At 41.1% G+C, this 25,491-nt stretch overlaps 1 protein-coding gene and 1 pseudogene across 3 annotated transcripts in view; both read right to left on the minus strand.

Moving 5' to 3' along the window:
* BICC1 (BicC family RNA binding protein 1) overlaps positions 1 to 25,491 on the minus strand; it is a 275,205-nt gene that overhangs the window by 77,311 nt on the left and 172,403 nt on the right. The gene's annotated exons all lie outside the window — the stretch shown is intronic.
* LOC118998522 (uncharacterized) lies at positions 9,251 to 9,354 on the minus strand (annotated as a pseudogene).

A 25,491-nucleotide genomic window follows, 5' to 3' on the forward strand; every position in this document is an offset into this window, starting at 1 on the left:
TTCATCCTCACCTCTTCCCACCAATCACAGCTCTGCCCAATTTTAATTAAAGAAGAAGGCACACGTCTTTCTTGCCTGTCTTCTTTGGCAGAAGCAATAAACAAGCAAATCTCGAAAGGTGACTATGCTGTCTAACAGATTTAGAGCTGCTTTACTTCTCAAAATGCTGACAAGCCTCATAAAACAATTTTTATAAAAACATTTATAAACTGTTAGGCACCTCACATGCATTAATGAATTTTACTCTAATGTTTGAAGTCTTTTCCCTCTCTAAATTGTAATATTTGATACAGCTAGGTCATATTTTATAAAGATAAGGGGAGAAAAGCAACCTCTTAAGGATAAATGGATTAAATACTGTCCACATCTTCGTAACTGCTGTTAGCAAACCTTTAGAGGCATGAACCAAAGGGCAGGCAGACTTGGACAGCGATAAAAATATGACAAAGGAATTACCTCTAGTCTGTGTGGTTGCAATAAATAGTATCAACACATAATTCTCCCCACTTCCCCCCCTCCTTGTCCCTTCCCTTCTTATCTGCCTATGGTAACATGTCTGCTCTAAAATAAAACAGAATTATTGGAAAATATGGACATCTGCCCTATAACAGTAGAATAGTGTGCAGTAAAAGGGGGAAAAGGGGACAGAATAATGACCCCTCATGCCAAAGACGTCCACGTCATCACAGGCTGGATCCAGTGATTATGTTAGTGTACATGGCAAAGGTTGTTGGTGGAGTTAAGGTTGCTAGTAGCTAATCTTAAAATGGGGAGACTATTCTGGGTCATCTGAGTGGGCTCAACATAATCGCACGGGTCCCTAAAAGCAGAGGAGGGAGGCAGAGGAGGAGAGCCAGAGGGACACGTGACTACAGAAAAAAAGGCTCTGAGGAGGGAGGAATGAGGCTGCAGCCAAGGACACAAATTCCCCACTAGAGCCTCCAGAAGGGAACACAGTCCAGCCAACATCTTGATTTTAGCCCAGCGAGACCTGTGTTGGAATGCTGCAAACCATAAGATAATAAATGTGTTGTTTTAAGCCAGTGAGTTTGAGTTAATTTGAAAACTAACACATTGGAAATTTCTGATGTATCGATTCTTATGCAATCATTCCGATGAAATTGGTGCCACTGTCGCGCGCCCATCAGAAGTTAATAACTGCAACGTGGCAGAGCCAGGATTCGAACCCGGATAATCAGGCTCTCGTGCCCACACCCTCCGTCAGCACTTCACACTGAGAAAGACAGACTGCTTCAGGGAACACCGTCTGGACAACCACAGCCTGTGGTTAAAATGCGAAGTTCTGTGATGGAGTGTCATTCAAAGGTTAGAGTCGTCATGGGCTCAAAGGAAATGAAGTGGGTTGTTATATTAATCAGGGATACGGATATAGCAGAAGAGTGTCATAGCAGGAGGTAAGGAAAAAACCTAATGTAAGGCCCCATTGAATCTGTAGAAATAGACCACATAAAGATTTCCTTATAAAATCTGTCCAGATTAGTCAATCTGCCTCATTTCTTCCAGGCCATCGATCCCACCCATTTGATGTAACTACCTTCCTTTCCCTGGTTCAGTCTGTACAAAGTTACCACTGCTCACCTGTAGGCGCCCCCACTCCCGGTGCCTTTGCCGTGACCTCCATGTCAACCCCCCACCGTCACACTGTCGTCCGGGAACTGGGGACTGCGCTGAACCCCCGACACAGACATCTAAATATGATAAAGTGTGGGCTTATGAACGACTGTTTTTTGTACCCCAAATAACGATGAAGATGTCGAATCATAAAAAGATCATCATGGAATTCAAGATTTCATGCTTTCCCCTCAATAGCCCACTAAACAAAATAGAATATTTAACAATAAACAAGCACAAGAATAATAATTGTCACTTGTAGAAAAAATGATCCAATTAGAATTCAAGTGACAGGTTAATGATTAAGAGCTCATTTCTTTTTTTAATGTATAAACAAACTCATTTATTTATCAAATTTATTACAGGAATGAGAATAAATGTCTTACCCATGCAAAAATGTGGACGAACCTATGTAAAATAAGTAGACATCGAAAAATACTGTATGATTCCATTAAAATAAAGTTCCAAAATAGTCAAAACTACTTATGATGTTAGAAGTTGGGGTGGTAGTTACTTTTGGGGAGTGATTGGAAAGGGTGCAAGGGAGCTTTGGGAAGCTCCTAATTTTTTAAGTATATTTTATTGATTATGCTATTATAGCCGCCCCATTTTTCTCCCCTTTGTCCCCCTCCGCCCTGCACCACCCCCGCCTCCAGCATCCACCCCCCCTAGTTCATGTCTGTGGGTCATACAAATAGCTCACTTCTTAGACGGCACCTCATTGCATCTGGAAACCAGTCTAGTCCTTCACAAAGCTTTGAAAAGCACACACTATAATAGCCATTGTACTAAAATGCTCGAGTTATTTTTTAATTACACATTTTAACAAATGCTTGGCTTCATCACTTGTTAGCTTGAAAACAAATGCAAATGTTTCTTTGGCAGAAAAACTGGGGGGGGGGTGCATGCTAGAACACTGAGAAGTTATCTATTACACTGCAAAGTAAGCATTATTAAAACAGCAATCCTCTGCAGTGCTTAACAAATTTAAGTTTTTCTATCATAAAAAATATTATTTTTTCCCATTGGTAATTGGAATATTTACTTGTTCTTAAGTGACTAAAACATCAGTTTAAGAATATACCTGATAGCATAACTCAATTTTTAACACCTTATTTATAACTGCCTTTTCATTAAGCTCTTTAAAAAAGTTTGGAGTACTTGCCTATGTAACACTTTGAATGAGCTAAATTATCCTGCCTTAATATATTAGGGTAGCATTCAGACAAAAGGCATTTTTGTGGCATGAATTTTCACAGCAAAGTTGATACTCAGTACCTGCACTGAGTTTTGTTGTCATAGAGACCATCTAGGAGAAACTATTTAAAAGCCAAATTTCAAACTCCTTAAAACACTGCCTTCAGGCCTGGCTTCACTTATAACTTGGAAATCAACATACTATAGTAACCAATTTTATTTCTTAAAAATGTATAACCCATAGAACTAAAAAAAAAGGTTTGACTTCACCCTTTGTAAAGTCTTGAATTTCCTTTCCATGAAAAATTCTGATGCTAGAGCATACCTAACCTGGGGGATTCTGCTGCCCAGGGTAGCCATAGAAACAGAAGTACACACCACATGCGTGCACTGAAGCTAGCGTGATAAGCCATAACTGAGAAGTCGGGTGTGTTTTTACAGCTGCTGTCTCCTTGTTTTACTTCGGTTGGCATTTTAAAAGAAATTTAGCTAGCTTCATCTTTTCCTTTAAGCTTACCTGAAAATCACCATCAAATATCAGAAAATTTCCCCAAATAGTGAAATTAAATGGTATCAGAATAACAAAACTTCAAAGCGGGGAGAAGGGAAGAGGCCCCGACTCCCCATTAGTTGGAAGCACGTGTAAGCCCTTTTATCAGCCTACATTTGTTGGCCTTGTAGGCCCAAACTAGTCCCCAGAAGAGTGACAGCCAGACAAGTACTGAGAGACCTTCTCTTAGGAAATCAGATATCACAAAGTCCTCGGTAATGTGGCCCCAAGCCATCTAATTTTACACCTGTCTCCAATTACACTACTCTATGAATTCTGCACTCCAGCCAAATTGGCCTGCTGGTCACTCCACCAAGCTGAGTGCCCTTCTGAGTTTCCCTCCCCATACCCGCCACCTGGGCGCCCTTTGAGCCATCATCCTACAAGGAATAAATCACCTATAAAAGCATGACCAATTTCTACCCAGCAAAAGTGCCTTCGTAACTGATGTAACTATGTTATTCATGCTGCTTATTTGACATTTACTTTACGCTTCCTGCTTATTTGACATTTACTTTACGCTTCCTGGAGAAGTGGGTGTCTACTTATCTCTCCATAATATTGACCATTTAAGGAGGGGGTATAATTCTTGATCTTATAATTCTACAGTAACTGGGACAACAACAATGATAATAGAAGGGATGGCAGCAAATGAAGAAATGTCAATTTCAACATCTATTAATATCCAAGGAGAAACCTTTAAATAAATCAATCCAAACCATATGAGACACATTGTTAGAACATGAATTTTTTAAAATAATCATACATATAATGAGGATAGAGGTGAATAACTCTTGAGAAAACCACTCTGATAAGTAGCCCATTCATATGGGCACTTAGTGGTATCAAGAAACCCTTAAAATATTCCATGAGATCTAGAGAATATAATTTTCTTTAAAGAAAATTAGAGCTGTTGTTTTTCTATAGTTTTCTCCAGGCGGCTTTCTGACAACACACACACACACACACACACACACACACACACACACACTGAAATGGGATACTTGGGCAAAAGTAATAATTGCATCTAGAGAAATAACATATTTTTTCAAAGTGACTACTTTGGCAGTTTTGGACATCAACTTAGAAACTTTTATTTCAAGCCATAATAAAATTGAATAGCCAAGCTCTAATGGCCCATTTTATAACAGAAAAGGTTACCATTGTGTCAAGTCCAAAAATATACCTTTCATTTTTTGGTATTTCAACTGCTTGCTAGACATCTCTACCAAGAACCTGAAATGCAACAAGTCCAAAGCTGACATGATTATGCGTTCCTTTCCCACAGGTACAAAACAAAAACAAAATTGCCCCAGTGCTCCTATTTCCTACCTCAGCTAAAAATGCATACCATGTGATCACTTAAACCTTTAAATTAGACCTGACTTGTTTCCTAGCCTTAAAATCTAAATTAGACTTGACTTGTTTCCTAGTCTTAAAATCTATGTCCAACAATTTCAACAAGGAAAGAGTATCATGTAAAATAAGCAATGTGGATTTAAATATAAAGGGATTCTTATTAACTGTAAAATCCTTGAACAAGAAGAGAATTTCGTCTTATTAAGTCTCAATTCTCAGTTTATAAAATGAGGATATCAAAGCTCTCTTGCGCTGGCCAGGCGGCTCAGTTGGTTGGAGCATCACCCCCCACACAAAAGGGTTCTGGGTTTGATCCCCGGTCACGGCACATACATAGGTTGCAGGTTCAATTCCTGGGCCGGGCGTGTGCCAGAGGCAACTGATCAGTTTCTCACATTGGGGTGTGTGTGTGTATGTGTCTGTCTCTCTCTCCCCCTCTTCCCCTCTAAAAACCAAGAAACAGTCTGGCCAAAATGGAGGCATAGTTAGACACACTGTGCCTCCTCACACAACCAAAATTAAGGACAACAAAAATTTAGAAACAAGCCCAGGCTGGTGTACTCAGTGGATTGAGCACAGGCCTGAAAAGCAAAGGATTGCAGTTCGATTCCCAGTGAGGGTACATGCCTGGGTTGCAGGCCAGTTCCCAGCAAGGGACACACGAGAAGCAACCATACATTGATACTTCTCTCCCTCTCTCTTTTCCTTCCCCTTCCTCTCTGAAGATTAATAAATAAAATCTTTTTAAAAATTTAGAAACAAAAAAGAACAACCAGAACTGACAGAAAATTGAACTGTACGGAAGTCCGACAACCATTCATCCAGACCTGTAAGAAGGACAGAGTTGGCAGCCAGCAGAGAAGGGTCATGGCAGAAAAAAGCAGTGGCAGGTGAACTGGGATCGTGGGCGGTGGCTGGCAGATCCTGGGCACGGGGTGGCAACGGGCAGACCCAGGGAGGTGCCCAAGGTGGCTGGCTGACCATGGACACACACTCACGTGCAGATAAACCAGGGAGCGAGACAAACTGTGCAGCCCAGGGCCCCAGCGCTGGGAAATAAAGCCTAAAAGCACCGATTGAAAACACTTTTGGGGGTTGAGGTGCCAGGAGAGACTCCCAGCCTCACAGGAGGGTTCATTGGAGAGACCCACAGGGTGCTGGAGGGTGCACAAGCCCACCCACCTGGGAACCAGCACCAGAAGGGCCCAATTTGCTTGTGGGAAGCAGCAGAGGGGACTGAAATCCAAGAGAGAGCAGGAAAAAACGCCATTGCCCCTCTTTGGCCCCACCCCCACATATAGCATCACAACCCAGAGACCTGGGTTGCCCCGCCCTGGTGAACACCTAAGGCTCCACCCCTCATACATAATAGGCGCAAACAGACCAAAACATTATGGCTCAAGCAGAAAAACAGCTCAAAGCCCTAAAGCCAATACTTCTAAGCAACCAAAAGATAGCCAGCCTATCAGATGCACAGTTCAAAACACTGGTGATCAGGATGCTCACAGAATTGGTTGATTTTAGTCACAAATTAGATGAAAAAAATGAAGGCTACACTAAGTGAAATGAAGGAAAATGCACAGGGAACCCATAGTGATGGGGAGGAAACTGGGACTAAAATTAATCGAGTGGACCAGAAGGAAGAAAAATATGACCAAACAGAAAAGAATGAAGAAACAAGCATTCAAAAAAATGAGGGGAGGCTTAGAAACCTCCAGGACATCTTTAAACGTTCCAACATTCAAATTATAAGGGTACCAGAAGGGGGAAAGAAACAGCCACGAGTGGAAAACTTATTTCAACAAATAAGAAAGGAGAACTTCCCCAGTCTGGCAAAGGAAATAGACTTGCAGGAAGTCCAGGAAGCTCAGAAAGTCCCAAAGAAGTTGGATCCAAGAAGGAACACACCAAGGCACATCATAATTACATTAGCCAAGATTAAAATGAAGGAGAGAATCCTAGAAGCAGCAAGAGATAAGGGGACAGTCACCTACAAAGGAGTACCCATCAGACTGTCAGCTGATTTCTCAAAAGAGACCTTACAGGCAAGAAGGGGCTGGAAAGAAGTATTCCAAGTCATGAAAGGCAAGGACCTACATCCAAGATTGCTCTATCCAGCAAAACTTTCATTTAGAATGGAAGGGCAAATAAAGGGCTTCTCAGATAAGGTCAAGTTAAAGGAGTTCATCATCACCAAGCCCTTATTATATAAAATGTTAAAGGGACTTATCTAAGAAGAAGAAAAAAATATATGAACAGTAAAAATATAGCAAGCTCATAGTTATTAATAACCACACCTAAAACAAAAGCAAAATGAAACTAAGGAAACAACTAGAACAGGAACAGATTCACAGAAATGGAGATCACATGGAGGGTTATCAGCAGGGGAGTGGGAGGGGGAGAGAGGAGGAAAAGGTACAAAGAATAAGTAGCATAGATGGTAGGTAGAAAATAGACAGGGGGAGGGCAAGAACAGTATGGGAAATGTGGAAGCTAAAGAACTTATGACACATAGATATGAACTAAAGCAGGGGAATGTGGGTGGGAGGGAGTGTGCAGGGTGGAGGAAAATAAGGGGGGGAAATGGGACAACTGTAATAGCCTAATCAATAAAATATATTTAAAAAATCAAAAAACATATGCTCAGTGAGGATTTAAGAAAAAACAAAAGCTCTCTCAATGAGTCCTATAAGAAATTTATTTAAAATAAAACATAAAAATAAATAAAAATAAAATAAAACAAGTAAATTTTGAGATATACTTTTATTATTCTAAAATTTTGAATTCACAAAAAATGTCAGATTAAAGGGAATGAGAAATAACATAAACAAAGCAAAAACTATTTCACTTGGTTTAATCTCCTCTTGCCCTAACTTATTTGACTATGAAGTACTCTTTTTTAAAGGAATGTATTAACATTTTTCCTTTAAAAAAATCACCTGCAAAACACTAACCTATTTCACGGGCTGTTATGAAGCTAAAGCTCAACTTATATCATGTACGTCCCATACATATTAATTTAATCCTTTCTCCTTCTGAAAATCAATGCTGTTGCCTAAGAATCCCACCCCGAACCTCCTTTGTTCCTTCCTATTTCTGCCCCCACGTTTCATCTCTCATCTGGATCATGGTCAACGCTTTCCCACAGTTCATCTCTCTCTCACCTCTTCAGCTTATCCCCCACCCAGACACCTTTCTAAAACACAAAGGTGAGCACTACCTTTCAGGTAAAGGACCAGCACACACTCTTCTCAGTTTGGCCCCAAACCCTTTTCCAGAATCTCACTACACCCTCCCCATTCGAGACGGCTCTTTGGACAGTTCTGGGGCAGCATCCGCACTGTGATTTCCTACAGCGCCAGCAGCTGCTTTCTCACTGTTAGTGAAATGTATGTGTTTTCGGGGCTCTGCCTTTTCACATATCACTCCCTCGTTCTGGGAAAGCCCCCCACACCCATCCCCGTCTCCATCTGGCAAACAATCCACCCTTCAGAGCCAACCCAAATGTCACTTCTTCTGTGAGGTCCTCCAGAATGAGTGTTAGTCACTCCTTCTGCGGGTTCCCAGAGCACTTCCTTCTCAGATCTGTCCTGGGGAGCTCGTGAAACTTGGGAACCAAAGTGAAAATATATAAATAGTGATTTATAAATTATTAATTCCTAAAGAGATTTTTTTAAGCCAAATCCCAGCCACTTCACATTTTCTCTTGATTATACATGTACACACACACGAACCAGGGAAAATTCTGGGAACAAAAAGCCTCAATATAATCAAATTAATTCTGAAACTATCAGATTCGTCCAAATGAATCAGACCTGATCTCATTCTGAAATACCTGATGGTGTCTTGATAACTTTTAAATGTCAAAGAAGTTTCAGAGATCAGCCCAAAATTTTAAGACTCTTAATTAGTTTCCAATATATAATTTCTAAATTGTAACAGTCTTTTCTTTATACATGTGCAAAACTTTTAGAATTCAATGGGGAAATAAACCTTCATTTTAAAAATTAACTTTGAAATTGGGAAATAAAAACATATGCTATTTCCAGGCACTGGTGAGAATAATAATAGCTACCATTCGCTGGGGGCCTGGTGCCAGCACTCCTCGGGGCCTGCTCTGCAGATTCCTGCATTTAAACCCTGCAGCTATGTGATGAAGTAGGAGCCAGGACCACTTAGTGTGCAGGTAAGGAAGGTAGCTGAACCTAGCTAGACACGTCCGGTGAGGGTGCACACCCTTGGACTTCCTGGCCCATGCACACATTCTATGAACTATGATATTGTACCAAAATCCAGGGCAATTAGACAATTTATCTATAGAGCAAATAACCAAAGACTCGCTCAGATGGTTGGGCAGCCTTCTTTTACCAGGGGTGTTTAACATGAGCCATTCCCCTAAGATTTATACACTAATCCCCCAAATCAGTGTAGAAAAGAAATTATCAAGACTATTTTTATTTCCTCATAACGGTAGAAACTACAAAATTCCTCTAGAAAGACAGCTATATATACATTGTGTTCACACACACATATATACACACATACATGTGTATATATTCTTGAACTGATAAGAACAGATACTACACTTAATCTTAGCCAAAAGGCCGAGAAGCGATAGAAAGATAGCTATATATACATTGTGTTCACACACACATATATACACGCATATATTTTTATGAGTATATATTTTTAATTTGACAGAACTGTAAACTCAATTGAAGGAGCACAGACTCTAAGAACAAAGGAGCCTTTTAAGCTATATTTATATATAATACCTCAAAAGTGAGCAAGAAGGGGGAAATCTTGCAATTCCTGTAAGAACTGTTGCAGAGCAATTGATTTGGAAATAAACTATATAAAATACCAAACCAAGATTCCGTAAGTCCAGCCTTATTTTCTCTACCTAAATTAATGATTCTCATCCTGGCTGAACATGAAAAATAATTAAAATTTACATTTCTGTCAAATTACTTGACTCCCTCCTCTATGTCAAGGGCTGGGCAACTGTAAATAGAGTGCTGTGCTTTGCACTGACGGTGTGGCTCAGTGGGTTGGGCGTCATCCCACAAATCAAAGGCTCGCCGGTTTGATTCCAGGTCAGAGCCCTTGCCCGGTTTGTGGGTTCAGCCCCCAGTCGAGGTGTGTGTGAGAGGCAACCAATTGATGTTTCTCTCTCACATCAATGTTTCTCTCCCTCTCTTTCTCCCTCCCTTACCCTCTCTGAAAAATTAACAAATAAAATATTTTTTAAAAAAGTACTGTGCTTAAAAAAGTCTTCTGGTAACACAGAATTCTACACCATAACAATGACCATGAATTTATTAACTACTTTGTAAATTCATGTTTATTTTCATATGATCTTTCTTTTATAAGAATGGAGATAATTTTAAGATTTGTTCATCGGTTTATACTTTCTAAAAAAATGTACCACTAAATCACAGAAAAATGCAATGGAAAGATGTTACTGTAGAATTTTTCAAATGTATGGAAATTTAGGCAGTCACAAACACTCCAAACTGGCCCAAATTTTTACCTCTGGGAGACTCACCTGAGCTACCTGGCACTTCCTTTTCACAATAAGCAGCTCAAGAAAAACAGCACGCCACACTGATGAAACACCAAATGAAGCAAGGAGCAAATGCAATTGCAGAATTCTGCATATTGTTTACATGTACACAATTTTAAACAAAAATTATTTTATTTAAACTTTTTTAAATTAGACTTCCGCCAAGATGGAGGCGTAGGTGGAAACACTGTGCCTTCTCCCAAGCCCTTATTATATGAAATGTTAAAGGGACTTATCTAAGAAAAAGAAGATAAAAAACATGAACAGTGAAAGGACAGCAAACTCACAGTTATTAACAACCACACCTAAAACAAAAGCAAACCAAGAGGACAGCTCGATCAGGAGTGGAACCATAGAAATGAAGAACACATGGAGGGTTAGCAACAGGGGAGTGGGAGGAGGAGAAGGGGGGAGAAGGTGCAGAAAATAAGTAGCATAGATGATAGGTAAAAAATAGATAGGAGGGAGGGCAAGAATAGTAGGGGAAATATAGAATCCAAAGAACTTGAGACATGTGGTCATAAACTAAAGGGGGGAAAGGGGGGAAAGGGGGGAGGGGGTGTGCAGGGTGGAAGGGAATGAAGGGGGGAGTAGAACAACTGTAATGGTATAATCAATAAAATATATATAGAAAAATAAAATAAAATAAAATTTTTAAAATTACACTTGACATTCAATGTTTTATATTAATTTCAGGTATATAGCATTGTGGCTAGACATTTATATAATTTATGAAGCGGTCCCTCCAATAAATCTAGTAGTGCCCACCTCACATCTTATATAAATGAAATAATTTTTTAAAATATTTTAATATTTTCTCACACTTTAATTGAGTCAACATCTATTTGTTGAGTACCTTTTGTATACCACACACCACCCTTCAGAAATGCTGTGGGCTATGCCACCAGCTTGCCTCACACAGGAAACTGTCACAGGGCACACAGACAGTACACAAATAATCAGACAGTAAGAGTGATGGACACCGAAAAGGAAGAGAAATACAGAGCACTTTTGATTTGCATAACAAACAATCTAGTCTGGTAAGAGCTTTCCTGTGGAAGAGACCTAGGAGATAAAATCTGAAGAGTGAATAGGAGTTAAGTAGGCAAAGCAAGAGAGAAATAGCAAACAAGAACTTTCCAGATAAAAGAAGTAACACACAAAAGGCCCGGAGGCTGCAGGGGGAAGTCAACCAAGGCTGGAGAAGTGCTTGTTGCTTGTGTGGTGAGCCCACCAGGTCTCCCTGCAGGAAGGAGACCAAAGGTGCTGGGAGAGCTGCTGGCCAACAGCCCTCAACCACCTTTGGGGTTTTCCTCTGCTGAAGAAAACTACCCTGCCTGCTCATCCCGCCTTCCAGCAGCTTACTGGGACTATTCAACTCAAGTATAAAAGCCTGGCTCCTTGACCCAACCTGAACAGCTCTGAAGGGCCTCCCGACTCCGAAGTTTCCTTGGGAGAAGGGGAGACCTTCTTGGGATTGCACTGCAGCTCGACTTCTCCGCTACCCTATCCTGCTTTCTTCTCCACCCCTCCTTCCCACACAGACAGGGGAGAGGAGGGAAGGGGAGGGGAGGGGAGGGGAGGGGAGGGGAGGGGAGGGTAGAAACGTTGATGTGAGAGAAAAACATCAATTGGGTGGAGCCCGAAACCCAGGCATATGCCCTGACAGAGAATCAAACCAGCCGCCCTCTGATTNGTCTCCCTGCAGGAAGGAGACCAAAGGTGCTGGGAGAGCTGCTGGCCAACAGCCCTCAACCACCTTTGGGGTTTTCCTCTGCTGAAGAAAACTACCCTGCCTGCTCATCCCGCCTTCCAGCAGCTTACTGGGACTATTCAACTCAAGTATAAAAGCCTGGCTCCTTGACCCAACCTGAACAGCTCTGAAGGGCCTCCCGACTCTGAAGTTTCCTTGGGAGAATGGGAGACCTTCTTGGGATTGCACTGCAGCTCGACTTCTCCGCTACCCTATCCTGCTTTCTTCTCCACCCCTCCTTCCCACACAGACAGGGGAGCGGAGGGGAGGGGAGGGGAGGGGAGAAACGTTGATGTGAGAGAAAAACATCAATTGGGTGGAGCCCGAAACCCAGGCATGTGCCCTGACAGAGAATCAAACCAGCCACCCTCTGATTTTCAGGATGATGCCCAACCAACTGAGTGACACAGGAAAGAGTCTTGAGCTGCCAGGAAAAGGAAAGTGAGGCCCTGGATCCAAGGTGGTGGAGGAGTAAGTAGAAGCCACACTAACCTCCTCCCAGGACCAATCTGGAATTAAACTAAATTGTAGAGAAAACATCCTGCAGAACCAACTAAACACTAGCTGGAGAGAAACCTTATAACCATGGACAGACAGAAGAAACCTCTTCACCACAACATGACTGGTAGAGGGTGTGGGGGAGGAGTGAGAGGGCTGGCTGGGCTCCCATGGCCAGCAACTGAAGCTCTGGAGGGATATTTCAGCAGCGGGGGATTCCCCCTGAGAATTGTGGGGTCTAAATTCCAAGCAGGAATCCCCAGCCAACAACACCAGAGCTAGAAAAAAGCCCAGTTAATACCCAGCTGTGAAAAGCAGTGGGGTTTCTGTCTGCCAGGGAAAGACAGCTATAGACACAGAGAGCCTTTTAAAGGGCCAAGGCACCAAATTTCGTTGGCAGCCACATACCCTGGGCCCAGCAGAGGGAGGGCAGAATGGACTAGAGACATGTGAGAGAAGTCTGGGGCTGGTGGCTCTGGGAACAGAAGTGAAGGACTAACCACGAGGTCCCTGTGCTGAGTCGTCCCCCGTACTGCAGAAGCCAGCTTTCTCAGGCAGAGCTCTCCTCTCTGAATGGCATCAGCCTGAGGGGAAACAATAGAGCTGTCCACAGGAAATACCCTGCCCCACCCTGTGGTGCTTAAGCCTGGCCGAAGATTACAGCTTGATTAGCTTAACTGATCAGTTTAATGACTACTTACTTTAACAACTAAATTAGAAAATACAAAGAAGCTGCCAAAAATGAGAAAACAAAGAAACAGACCCCAAATGACAGAACAAGAGAAATCTCCAGAAGAAATAGATAAAATATTAGAGGCAAGCAATATATCAAAGAGTTTCAAGAAATGATCGTAAGGAACTAAAAATCAGGAAAACAAGACATAGAGACCATAAAAAAGGACCAGTCAGAAATAAAAAATGCAATATCTGAAAGAAATAATACATTGGCAAGATTAAACAGTAGGTTAGAAGAAGCAGAGGATCGAATTGGTGATTTGAAAGACAAGGTAGAAAAAAACACCCAGGCAGAGCATCAAAAAGAAAAATAAATAGAAATCAAATAAGTAAATAAAAATCAAATAAATAAATAAAAATCAAAAAGAAAAAGAAAAAGAAATTTTAAAAAATAAGGAGAGCTGAAGAAACATTTTGGACAACATGAAGCATAGCAATATCCACACCACATGAATACGAGAGGGAGAAAAGAGTGAGCAAGGGACCAAGAACTTACCTGAAGAACCTGAAGAAATTTTCAATGAATGAAAATTTCCCTTATCTGTGAAGGAGAACACCCAAGTCCAGGAAGCTCAGAGTCCCAAAGCAAGTTGGGCCTAAACAGGCCTATACTGAGACACATCATAATTAAAATGACATGGCTTGAAGACAAGGGGAGAATCCTAAAAACTACAAGAGAAAATCAGGCAGTTACTCACAAGGGTCCACCAATTAGACTGTCATCTGATTACTCAACAGAAACACTTCAGGCCAGAAGGGAATGGCAGCAAAGATTCAAGGTAATGAAAAGCAAGGACCTACAACCAAGGTACTTCACCCAGCAAGGCTCATGTTTAAAATTGAAGGAGAAATAAGGAGCTTTCCAGACAAGGAAAAGCTAAAGGCATTTGTTAACACCAAATCACTACTACTACAAATGTTAAAGGGCTTGCTTGAAGAAGAAAGAAGGAAGAAGAAAGAAGAAAGAAGGAAGAAGAAGAAAGACGAAGGGGGAAGAAAACGGTCTAACAATAAAATGGCGCTGCATACATATCCATCAAAAATCACCTTAAATGTAAATAGCTTAAATGCTCTGACCAAAAGACATAGGTTAGCTGAATGAATAAGAAAACAAGACCCCTATATATGCTGTCTCCAAAAGACCCATGTCAGATCAAAAGATACACACAGTCTAAAAGTAAAGGGATGAAAAAAGGTATTTCATGCAAATGGGAAAGCAAAAAAAGCTAGGGTAGTGGTACTTACATCTGACAGAATAGACTTTAAAACCAAGGCTATAGCAAGAGACAAGGAAGGACACTTCATAATAATAAAGGGAACAATCCAACAAGAGGATATAACCCTAGTGAACATTTATGCACCCAACATAGGAGCACCTAAATTTGTGCAGCAAATCTTGATGGATGTAAAAGGAGAGATTGATGGAAATATAGTCATAGTCGGGAATTTTAACACTCCATTGACTTCAAGGAATAGATCTTCCAGGCAGAAAATCAATAAGGAGACAGCAGCCTTAAATGACACACTAGATCAAATGGATTTAATTTATATCTTCAGAGCATTTCAGCACAAAGCAGCAGAATATACATACTTTTCAAGTGCACATGGAAAGTTTTCTAGGACAGATCATATGTTAGGACACAAAACAAGTCTCAATAAATTTAGGAAGACTGAAATCATACCAAGCATCTTCTCTGACCACAATGCTATGAAACTAGAAATCAATCACAAAAAGAGCACCAGAAAGTAAAGGAAGACATGGAAGCTAAATAACATGTTATTAAACAATAAATGGGTCAACAACAAGATCAAAGAAGAAATTTAAAAATACCATGAAACAAATTAAAATGAGGACACACCAATCCAAATCTGTGGGAAATTGGAAAAGCAATAATAAGAGGGAAATTCATAGCTTTACAGGCCTATCTCAAAAAAAAAAAAAAAAGCTCAAATACACAATCTAACTTTACACTTAAAGAAACTTGAAAAAGAACAACCAACAAAGCCCAAAGTGAGTAGAAGGAAGGAAATAATAAAGATCAGAGCAGAAATAAACAAAATAGACTCTAAAAAGATAATGATACAAAAGTTAAACAAAACCAAGAGCTGGTTCTTTAAAAAGATAAACAAGATTTACACACCTTTAACCAGACTCATCAAGAAAAAAAAGAAAAAGGGCCCAAATAAATAAAATCAGAAATGGAAGGGGAGAAATAACAACTGACACCAATGAAACAAAAAGGATTGTAAGAAAATATTATGAACAACTATATGCTAACAAACTGGACAAACTGAGATGGATAAATTCCTAGAAATATACAATCTTTTAAAACTAAATCAGAAACAATGAAAGAATCTGAATAGACAGATACCACCTAGTGAAATTGAAGCCATAATCATAAAACTCTCACCAAACAAAAGCCCTGGACCAGATGTCTTTACAGGCGAATTTTACCAAAAATTCCAAGAACACACACCTCTGCTTCTCAAACTATTTCATAACATTTAAGAGGAGGGAAGACTCCCAAACTCATTTTATGAGGCCAGCATTTTCTTAATTCCAAAACCAGATAAAGACACTTTGAAGAAAGAAAATTATAGGCCACTGTCCCTGATGAGCATAGATGCTAAAATTCTCAAGAAAATATTAGTAAACCAAATACAGCAATGCATTAAAAAGATCATACAGCATGATTAAGTGGGATTTATTCCAGGAATGCAAGGTTGGTACAACATTCACAAATCAATAAATGAGATTCCACCGGATAAACAAAAGGAAGGATAAAAACCACATGGTCATATTGATAGCTGCAGAAAAAGCATTTGATAAAATCCAGCATCCATATATAATTTAAAAAGTTGAAGTAGAGGGAAGACACTAAACATAATAAAGGCCATGTATGACAAACCCACTGCCAGCATCATACTCAATGTACAAACTACAAGTGTTCTTCTTATTACTAGGAACAAGACAAGGACATCTACTTTTACCTCTTTTATTCAATATAGTACTGGAAGTCCTAGCCACAGCAATCCAATAAGAAGAACTAAAAGGCATCCAAACTGGAAAGGAAGAAGTAAAACTGTCATTATTTGCAGACGACATGATACTGTACATGGAGAACCCAAAGATTCCACCAAGAAACTACTAGAACTGATTAATTCAGCAGAGCAGCAGGTTACAAAATTAATATCCAGAAATCAGTTGCATTTTTAAATGGCCACAAGGAACTAACAGAAATGGAAATTAAGAAAACAGTCCCATTCACAAATGCTTCAAAAATAAAAAAATACTTAGGAATAAACCTAATCAAGCATGTAATGGATAGGAAGAATTGACATCATTAAAATGTCCATACCAGCCAAAGCAATCTATAGATTCAGCGCAACTCCTATCCAGATTCCAATGAACTAGAAAAAATATTTTGAAAATTTGTATGGAATCACAAAAGGCCCCACACAGCAACAATGATCTTGAGAAAGAAGAATGAAGTTACAGGAATCACACAACCTAACATCAAACTATCCTATAAGGGCATAGTAATCAAACCAGCCTGGTCGTGGCATAAAAACAGACACAGAGACCAAAGGAGCAGAATGGAGAACCCAGAAATAAACCCACATCTTTACAGTCAATTACTATTCGACAGAGAAGCAAGCACATACAATGAGCTAAAGAGAGTGTATTCAATAAATGGTCTTGAGAAAACTGGACAAATATGTGCAGAAAAATGAAACCAGACCACCTTCTTACACCACACACAAGAATAAACTCAAAATGGATCAAAGACTTAAATGTTAAACCTGAAACCATAAAAATCCTAGAAGACAACATAGACAGCAACATCTCAGACAATGCTTGTGGTAACTTTTTATTGGATATATCTTTTTATTGGATATAGCAACTTTTTATTGGATATATCTCCCCAGGCAAGGGAAACAAAACAGAAAATAAACAAATGGGACTACAGCAAACTAAAAACTTTTTTCACAGCAAAGAAAATCATCAACAAAATTAAAAGACAACCCACACACGATCGCGGTTCGATTCCCAGTCAGGGCAGATACCTGGGTTGCAGGCCAGTTCCCAGCAGGGGCTGCATGAGAAGCAACCATACATTGATGTTTCTCTCCCTCTCTCCTTCCCTTCCCCTCTAAAGATAAATAAATAAAATATTTTTAAAAAAAAGGCAACCCACAGAATGGGAGAATATATTCACCGATACATCTGATAAAGGGTTAATATCCAAAATTTATAAAATACTTACAAACCTCAAAACCAAAAAAACTCAATTGAAAAATAGGCAAAGGACCTAAATATACACTTCTCCAAAAAGGACATACAGATGGACAATAGACATATGAAAACATGATCAATGTCACCAATCCTCAGAGAAATGCAAATTAAAACCACAATGAGATATCACTTCACAGCTGTCAGAAGGCCATCATCAATAAATCAACAAACAAGTGCTGGTGAGGATGTGGAGAAAGGGGAACCCTTTTGCACTGTTGGTGGGGATGCAGACTGGTGCAGCCACTGTGGAAAGCAGTATGAAGATACCTCAAAAAATTAAAAGTGGATCTGCCTTTTGATCCAGCAATTCCACTTCTGGGAATATATCCGAAGAAACCCAAAACACTAATTCAAAAGAACGTAAGCACCCCTATGTTCATTGCAGCATTATTTACAATCACCAAGATAGGGAAGCAGCCCAAGTGTCCAACAACAGATGAGTAGATAAAACAACTATGGGGCATTTACACAACAGAATTGTACTCAGCCATAAAAAAGAAGAAAATTTTACCATTTGTGACAGTATGGATGGACCTGAAGAACATTATGTTAAGTGGAATAAGCCAGTTAGAGAAAGACAAATACCATATGATTACACTCACATGTGGAATCTAACGAACAAACTGAACTAACAAGCAAAATAGAGACAGACTTATAGATGGAGCATAGGTTGACACCTAAGGGGGCAGGGTGCATGGGAGGTTAGTGGGTGGAGGGATTGAGCAAAAAGGAAAAAGGACTCATGGGCATGGACAGCAGTGTGGTGATTGCTGAAAAGAAAGTTATAGGCCACTGTCCCTGATGAGCATAGATGCTAAAATTCTCAAGAAAATATTAGTAAACCAAATACAGCAATGCATTAAAAAGATCATACAGCATGATCAAGTGGGATTCATTCCAGGAATGCAAGGTTGGTACAACATTCACAAATCAATAAATGAGATTCCACCCGATAAACAAAAGGAAGGATAAAAACCACATGGTCATAAACCACATGGTGGAGGGTCTAAGGGGATTAATGCTAGTGGGGAAAAAAAACACAATAAAGATTAAATAAAAAAGAAAATAGCTGTAGGAAGTAGATGTGTTAAAGTGGAGTGATAATGGAGACCCACCAGTGGGGCTACTGTAGTCCAGGAGATGGGGAAGGCAGCTGACTAAGGCGTGGGAGAAGAATCTAGGGTGAGGCGGTGGGGAGTGGGGGTGGAGGCTGGATAGACTGGAGCAACGGTGGTGGCCACTGGGCGTGCTGTTGGGATGTCCCTTTAAGAAGGAACTTGTAGTACAGCTACAGGAGGGTGTTTACTGGACTGTCTCCAGCTGCAGCACCTTCAGAATTCACCTCTGTTCTGAAGCCCAGGCCTCACTTTTCACGAGCAGCCCCTAGACTATAACTGATCACAGTGGCATATCACGATTTTATAATTTATGTGCAAAATGATATTTCTCTGGCAATATTTGCTTCAGAGCTCCTATTGGAGCAGTTGTAGCATTTCTCATATAGGGTCATACAATCAGAGGCTCTCCTGGCCCAACTTTGTCCGCTAGAGGCTCCCCCCTCCCACATTTCCTTTCATGGGTGTCAGATCTACTCTGAATTGTGGGCTGAATTGGGGCTCTACCCTGCTGCTTTCACAGGCGTTCCTGCGGCAGATACAGTGGTGCTTAACGGGTAGACTCAACAGTACTTTGTACCTGATGAAAGTGTGGAGTGTAGGAGAAAAAGGAGGGTCACGAGTAACTCCTGGGATTCTGGCTTGAGCACCTGAAATGGGAACTCGGAAAGGGAAACAAACTTAGGGAGGGAGAACCACGAGTTCACTTTGGGTCAGGTTAAGAATAAAACACACAGAGAAAGCCATTTTCATCCGGCAACCTAATAGGACGAAGAACACAGCTTTGGACACATGTTGGAATTTTGTGAATTTCTTTCCAGCTTGACAATATTCACTGACGACCTTGACTACTTGCTTGACTATTTTGCTACAAGGCCATCACTGAATATTGTCAAGCTGGAAAGAAATTCACAAAATTCCAACATGTGTCCAAAACTGTGTTCTTCCGCCACTCAGTGAGGTGGCTGATGTCGTACATGGGCTTTAGACTCTGAAAGATACAGTTTGAATACGAGCACCTATTAGTTGGAAAGTTTCCCCAAAGTGCCCCAAGCGTTAGTCTCCCAATCATCAGGGGGTGCAGTAACCCCTCCCTAGCAGCATGGTTGTGATGCAGCACAGAGAATGAAACGTGGCAGGCACTTTAAAAGATGTTTATTTTGGTTGTGTTTTTTTTCCAGTCTCAGTGAGCCTGTTTGTTGAGCACAAGTAACACTAACCCCTTCCTTAGCTGGCCATCAGGGCACAGGGAAAGGCGTAATGAACGGCACTCTGGGAGGCACTGTGCCCTGACACCTCGCTGACGTCAAATGGCTCTCCCAGGGTGTGGCCCGTCACGACTGACGGGCCCCCACGTACACGACAGCTAACGCAGAGAGGGTGGCTACGTCCAGTATGGCAAAGCAGGAAGAAGAACCCACACCCCCGCCCCACCACAACTACGCCATCCAAGCAGGGGACTAGATGGTCCAAGCAGAAGATGCTTGAGTCAGAAATAAAGAAAACAGCCAAGAAGGAACACAGTCCATCACATGGGAGATAAGTCATGTTTAAAAGGAACTGTTTCGTGAATTTTTTTCTTCTTTAGAGCATAAAAGGAGACAAAAAAGCAATTCTGCTTAAGAGTGGATGTACCCTATTGTCATACCATATTTCACTGCCCCCCCTTTGTCAGAAACGCCATTGTGATTTATTTCCTGGAGAACTAAAATGTGTACGGCAACTAGTGAGGGAAGGAAAACCCATTCCATAAGCTCTGCTTGACTGACAGTTCCGGAAACCCAATCCGCTTGCAGATGTGGAAGTGCACACGGCTGGCTGTTTTTGTCTCCTGCACTGCATACTGCCCTTCCCCAAATACTGGTCTCATATTTACACAAAGAAAACAATTTCTTGATATGCAAAAGGTCAAGTAATGCCTGAAGCCACTGCTGAAAACTTGGCAGCAAATTCCCTTGAAAAAGAAGTGTTCCCTGTGAAAAATGGATCATTTGTCTCTTCCCTGAGAGTTTCAAAATTCACTTTTCTCAGCTAATATAAAGTTACCACCGATTTCCTGAAAAAATCAAACACAATTTTGAAGCCCCAAAATTATGATGACAAAGAAGTATTTCTAACTCACTTCAGCCTCAAGCTAAATGAAGAAAAATGTTCAGGATTCCCCAAATCATAATCGTTCCTGTTCATCCAGTCCACATATACAGTAAGCAGAGGCAAAGTATTTATCAAGTCCATGTGGACACTTGGAAATGTTAGCAATGGTGTTTAGAACAAAAATAAATTCAACGAGGTCAGCATTTCAGGAATTTATAGCCAAAGCCCACAGTGAAAACATGCCAAAAATCTCATTCTAACCAAAAAGCATTTTTAAACTTTTCCAGAATGAACGTTTGTATCATAATGATCACAGACTCTGAAGAGTCCAGTTAAACATTGGCACCTGGGTGGAAACAGTGACCTAAGGTCTCTGCCAAGCTGGTCAGTCAGAGAGACGAGGTGTTGGCTCCCGCATGGCTGCAGATGACCAGAGGTAGGGTGCTCAGTGAATAACCAGAGCCCTGGCTACATGTGAAAAATCTTCCTCACTTTTATCCAGACCCCTATGCAGGTTAGGGACAATATTCAAAGACTATTCCCATGGACAGAAGTGAAGCGTACAGTATGTAAGGCAGAGATCAATACAAATCCCCTAACAGGTAGCTACTATGTGTGATCCCATTTTACAGATGAGGAATCTAGACGTCTGCAGCAAGCCCAATGCCCACTGTTGCACAGCTTGTAAGCAGCTGAGCTAGGAGTCCAACAGATGCAGTTCCGGATGGAGACACCGTGCTCCTAAACATGACCCTGCACTCAAGTGAAAGATCTCAATAGCAGAAAAGAAAGGATTTCCAAGATAATCCTGGCCAGCCAGAAGCACATCCGCATTGCCAGGCTGCCTGGCCCTGTGTGGACTACAGTGGTCCATCAGCCGTTTGACTTCCAGGAAGGCGGGTAAGCAGGTCACCAAGGGAACCGCACCCACAGATCCATCTGCAACAAGCCGCGGGAACAGGCTGGATGCCCTGGCATCAGCAGCTGAGCATGTCTTGGGTGCTCAGGCTCTTCTAGGTGAGACCTGTTTCCTACCAACACCACTCCCATAACATTGATCTCCACTGAAACATGTTTGGAATCTGTGCCTGGGATTATTATTCTAGTTTTAAGCCAGCATGCTCTCTGAGCATGAATCTAAGGATAGGGTACAGGGGTAGAGAAGAGGAATAATTTGTTGTAGCACAGAATCATACGAAATCACACTGGCAGCAAAAAGGAGGTGGTAAGCTCATGAATTCACACATCAACTCATGGATCCAGGCATTGACCACGCATGCTCCTAATCACTCATGTACAGACAATATTTTGAACATGTACTATGCAATAGGCACTATCTCAAAGGCTGGTGACTGGTTCACAAAGTCCTGTTCTCATTGATTCATAAAAGTTAGAAGAATTACAGGTGTTTAAAGAGTTTTTCTTACTTTTGCTACACCAAAATTAACTACCTAATCTCCCTATCCACTAACAATTTATTACTTAAACTGTTAACTGATATTATACAAGTGCACTGCAAAATAAATATAAAGTCAGTTTCTGAAGATTACATTTCAATACAAAAAATGAATATAAATCCAGTTTCAAAAAAGTATATGTTCAATGCAAAAGGAATATGCTTTTTAATAAAATTTTTCTATAAATGCTTTTTTAATCCTAAAGTATAAAAACCGTTTTTAAACTATCTAGTTAGAGACTTTGGACACATATATTAATACTTTCTCAAAAAGAGATAAATACATGAAACAGAGTCCAAAAATTGCATTTTAGTCATTTATGTATTATTTTGCTACTGTCCCATGGAACATTCCATTTTCTCAGTAAAATTCAGTTGGGTTCTGTAATGAAAAGAGCAATGCTAAATTCTACCATCTTTTTAAAGACAGATGTTAACATTAGTGAGGTAAAGTTATAAATCTCTGCAAGATTCTCATTAGTGCTTGCTTTTTAATCAATTGCTTACATTTCTCAGTCGACCTCTCCACATTTCCTCAACCTCCACCCACACACACACTCTTCTCCTCCTGGACTCTAAACACCGCCAAGTACAGGGAGAAAAAAGTTCCATTTTACATAACAAAGTCCGAAGCTATGGCTTTCCCTGGAGTAAACTTGCTCTCTTGTACACAGACTAAAGCATTCTTACCAAGAGTTGAGTTATTCAACCTTAAGAAGCAACTGTAGAACATAGCATGCTAACAGATGTATATTTTTAGGTGATGGCAAAAAAAGATGTGGTGGGGAGGCCAGTTCCAGTTGTTTCAAAAGCAAATGCAACCAGTTAATTTCTTTTCAGTGTGAAAGTAACACAGGACGGACTGGGGCTGCAGAGCCATCTCCTGCTTGTGCATATGATGTAATAAAAATGTTAACAGCTAAAATCAGAAAGATTCAACTATTCAAGGACTCCAAAAAGTGTTACCTGAGCGTACAATGGGAGGTCCAGGGTCCTGTTCTAGAAGCTCTAAGCACTGTGAAGATGGACTGACCACCCAGCTGCAAGGACTGCAGGTACAAACGCCAGTCAAGGCACCTGCAAGGTGTCTAAGGACACAGGGGTGGGCAAAAGTAGGTTTACACTTGAGAGTCCATGAAACAGAGTTTGTTCTTGTATTATCATGTATTAATTATTGTATTATCTTCCATGGGAACAACTAGTGGGTAAAGCCCTCCTTTACCCACCCCTATAACAAGGGCTCTGAGGCTCTGCTTTTGCATTGTGTGAGATGAGATGCTCACCTCACAGAAATGTTATTCAGAAGAGTGGGACAGACTATAAAACACACAGAATCCAATACCTGACTTGATAGGTGTTCATCATTGTCGTCACTACTATTGTTATTATTAAAACAGGTTAAAAGATTAAACCCACTTTGGATGGTGCCGTAGTTTTATCTGGATGAAAACGGACATGCTTATCATTTAACCTCATTTTTATTTTTAACTCTTCCCTCTCAAGGTTGCAAAGATTTGATTTTAATGGGAAGGGAAGAATTGGTCAAATTACTGAATTTTCAGTCTAATTAAACTTGTATATTACACAAGAAAGAGATTCTGATCCCTTGCAGAGATGAGGTAGAAATTTTTTAACAATTAAATTTTATAAGTAAAATGGTACCTACAATCTATATTATGGTTGATCTTGGCATCTGCCAATCATGAAGGCATTTTTAACGCACTGAGAGTACAACCATTCCCCACAAAGTTGTTAAGAAACATCAATCAAAACAATCATAAAGTCTTTAAAAACTTGCTCCCTAAAGCTGTTATCCCCTAAAGACGGGTTTCTGGGAAAACGAGAGCCTGAAGCACGTCTGCTCGGACAGCGCCCCATGTACGGGACAAGGCCCACAGCCCAGGCTGCCTGACCAACCCGAGGTGTGTGGGAAGGCACCTTGGATTAGATGAGGGTCCACAGGTCCAGAGTCTGAAAGATTCATGTGGATACGAAAAGGCAAAACAGGTACACACACAAACCACAACACATGCTGCTGAATTCCAAAAGTAGCCATTTCTGCCTTCTGATCTGATGTCCCACAGAACCAGTGGTGCGTGCATTTACACCTTGCTCCTCTCCCCTTGCAAAGCCTGGCAAAGGAGCGAGAAAATAACTTTGCAAGCTGGGATATACAGGAGATGATCCGAACTTCAAAGAAACCCAAATGAGGACCAGACTCACGAGAAGCACGGAGATAATTTGATGTTTTAAAATGTCTTCTTTATTAATTTCGGCGGAGCCTGGAGTGAGGGACTGCAGTGGGCAGGGGCTGGCAGGAAGCCAGGGTCTCGGACAGAAAGCGCATGCTGAGCAAAATCTCTTTCTGCCCCACACATTAGCTCTTCCACAATTGCACATCTCGTATGGCTGATGTTTGCAAGAGGAAAGTTCAAAAGGAAAGGCTGCGTTCCTTGCCATTAAAGCATACTAACAGGCACAGCAGAGGAAATTAAGCCATACTTTAAATAAGGCAGAGATGACCAAAAGTCTCTCAAAACCCACTCCCACCAAATTACTAAAGAGGACTCTGAATTCTCATTGCAAATGGGAAGGGATTTGAGCAAACTGCATGTCAAAGGGCAGTAAGTTACGTCAGCCTTCTGCATCAGCCAGCTAGCCAGCCAGGACAGGCAACAGGCCCCCAAGACTTACCTGCCTTCACCTCCTGTACTTCATCCTCAGTAAGTGAGGCTGAGCCCCACTATGAGTTAGCTGGAGGTTTGTTGTTATCTGCCTCATCGGGGCAGAGGCAGCCATGGCTTTGGCAGATGTGTTCTGGAGACCGCTAGTCGGTAAGCCAAAGGCTTCACGTCCCGGACGTCCCCGAGAGACCCTGCTCTGCAGCACCCAGTTCAGGGCATGCTGAAGGGACAAGGAGGAACGGGCATACACAGCCACTCAGGCAGAGTCAAAGGCCAAGGGCAGAAGGAATGGCTTGGAGGGCGGGGAACAATCCTGGTCACCCCAGGGAATCCTGTGTATAGCTCTGAGCTGGCACTGGTCACAGCTTCCATGTTGTAGAACTGAAAGGTGACCTAAATGTTCCCTGGGTGGTGTAGGCAGAGCAGCCACAGAGACAGTGGTTCTGACTCTAACCAACTAGTACTTAAGTGTCTGTGTATTTACAAAACTACATAAATACGCATAAATACACACACAGCTCTTTATCCGATCAATCTATTGAATTTGTATAAAGA

This window comes from Sturnira hondurensis, unplaced genomic scaffold (assembly GCF_014824575.4).
Source record: "Sturnira hondurensis isolate 20B ecotype Veracruz unplaced genomic scaffold, ASM1482457v3 Scaffold0014302, whole genome shotgun sequence".
Classification (NCBI taxonomy): Eukaryota; Metazoa; Chordata; class Mammalia; order Chiroptera; family Phyllostomidae; genus Sturnira; species Sturnira hondurensis.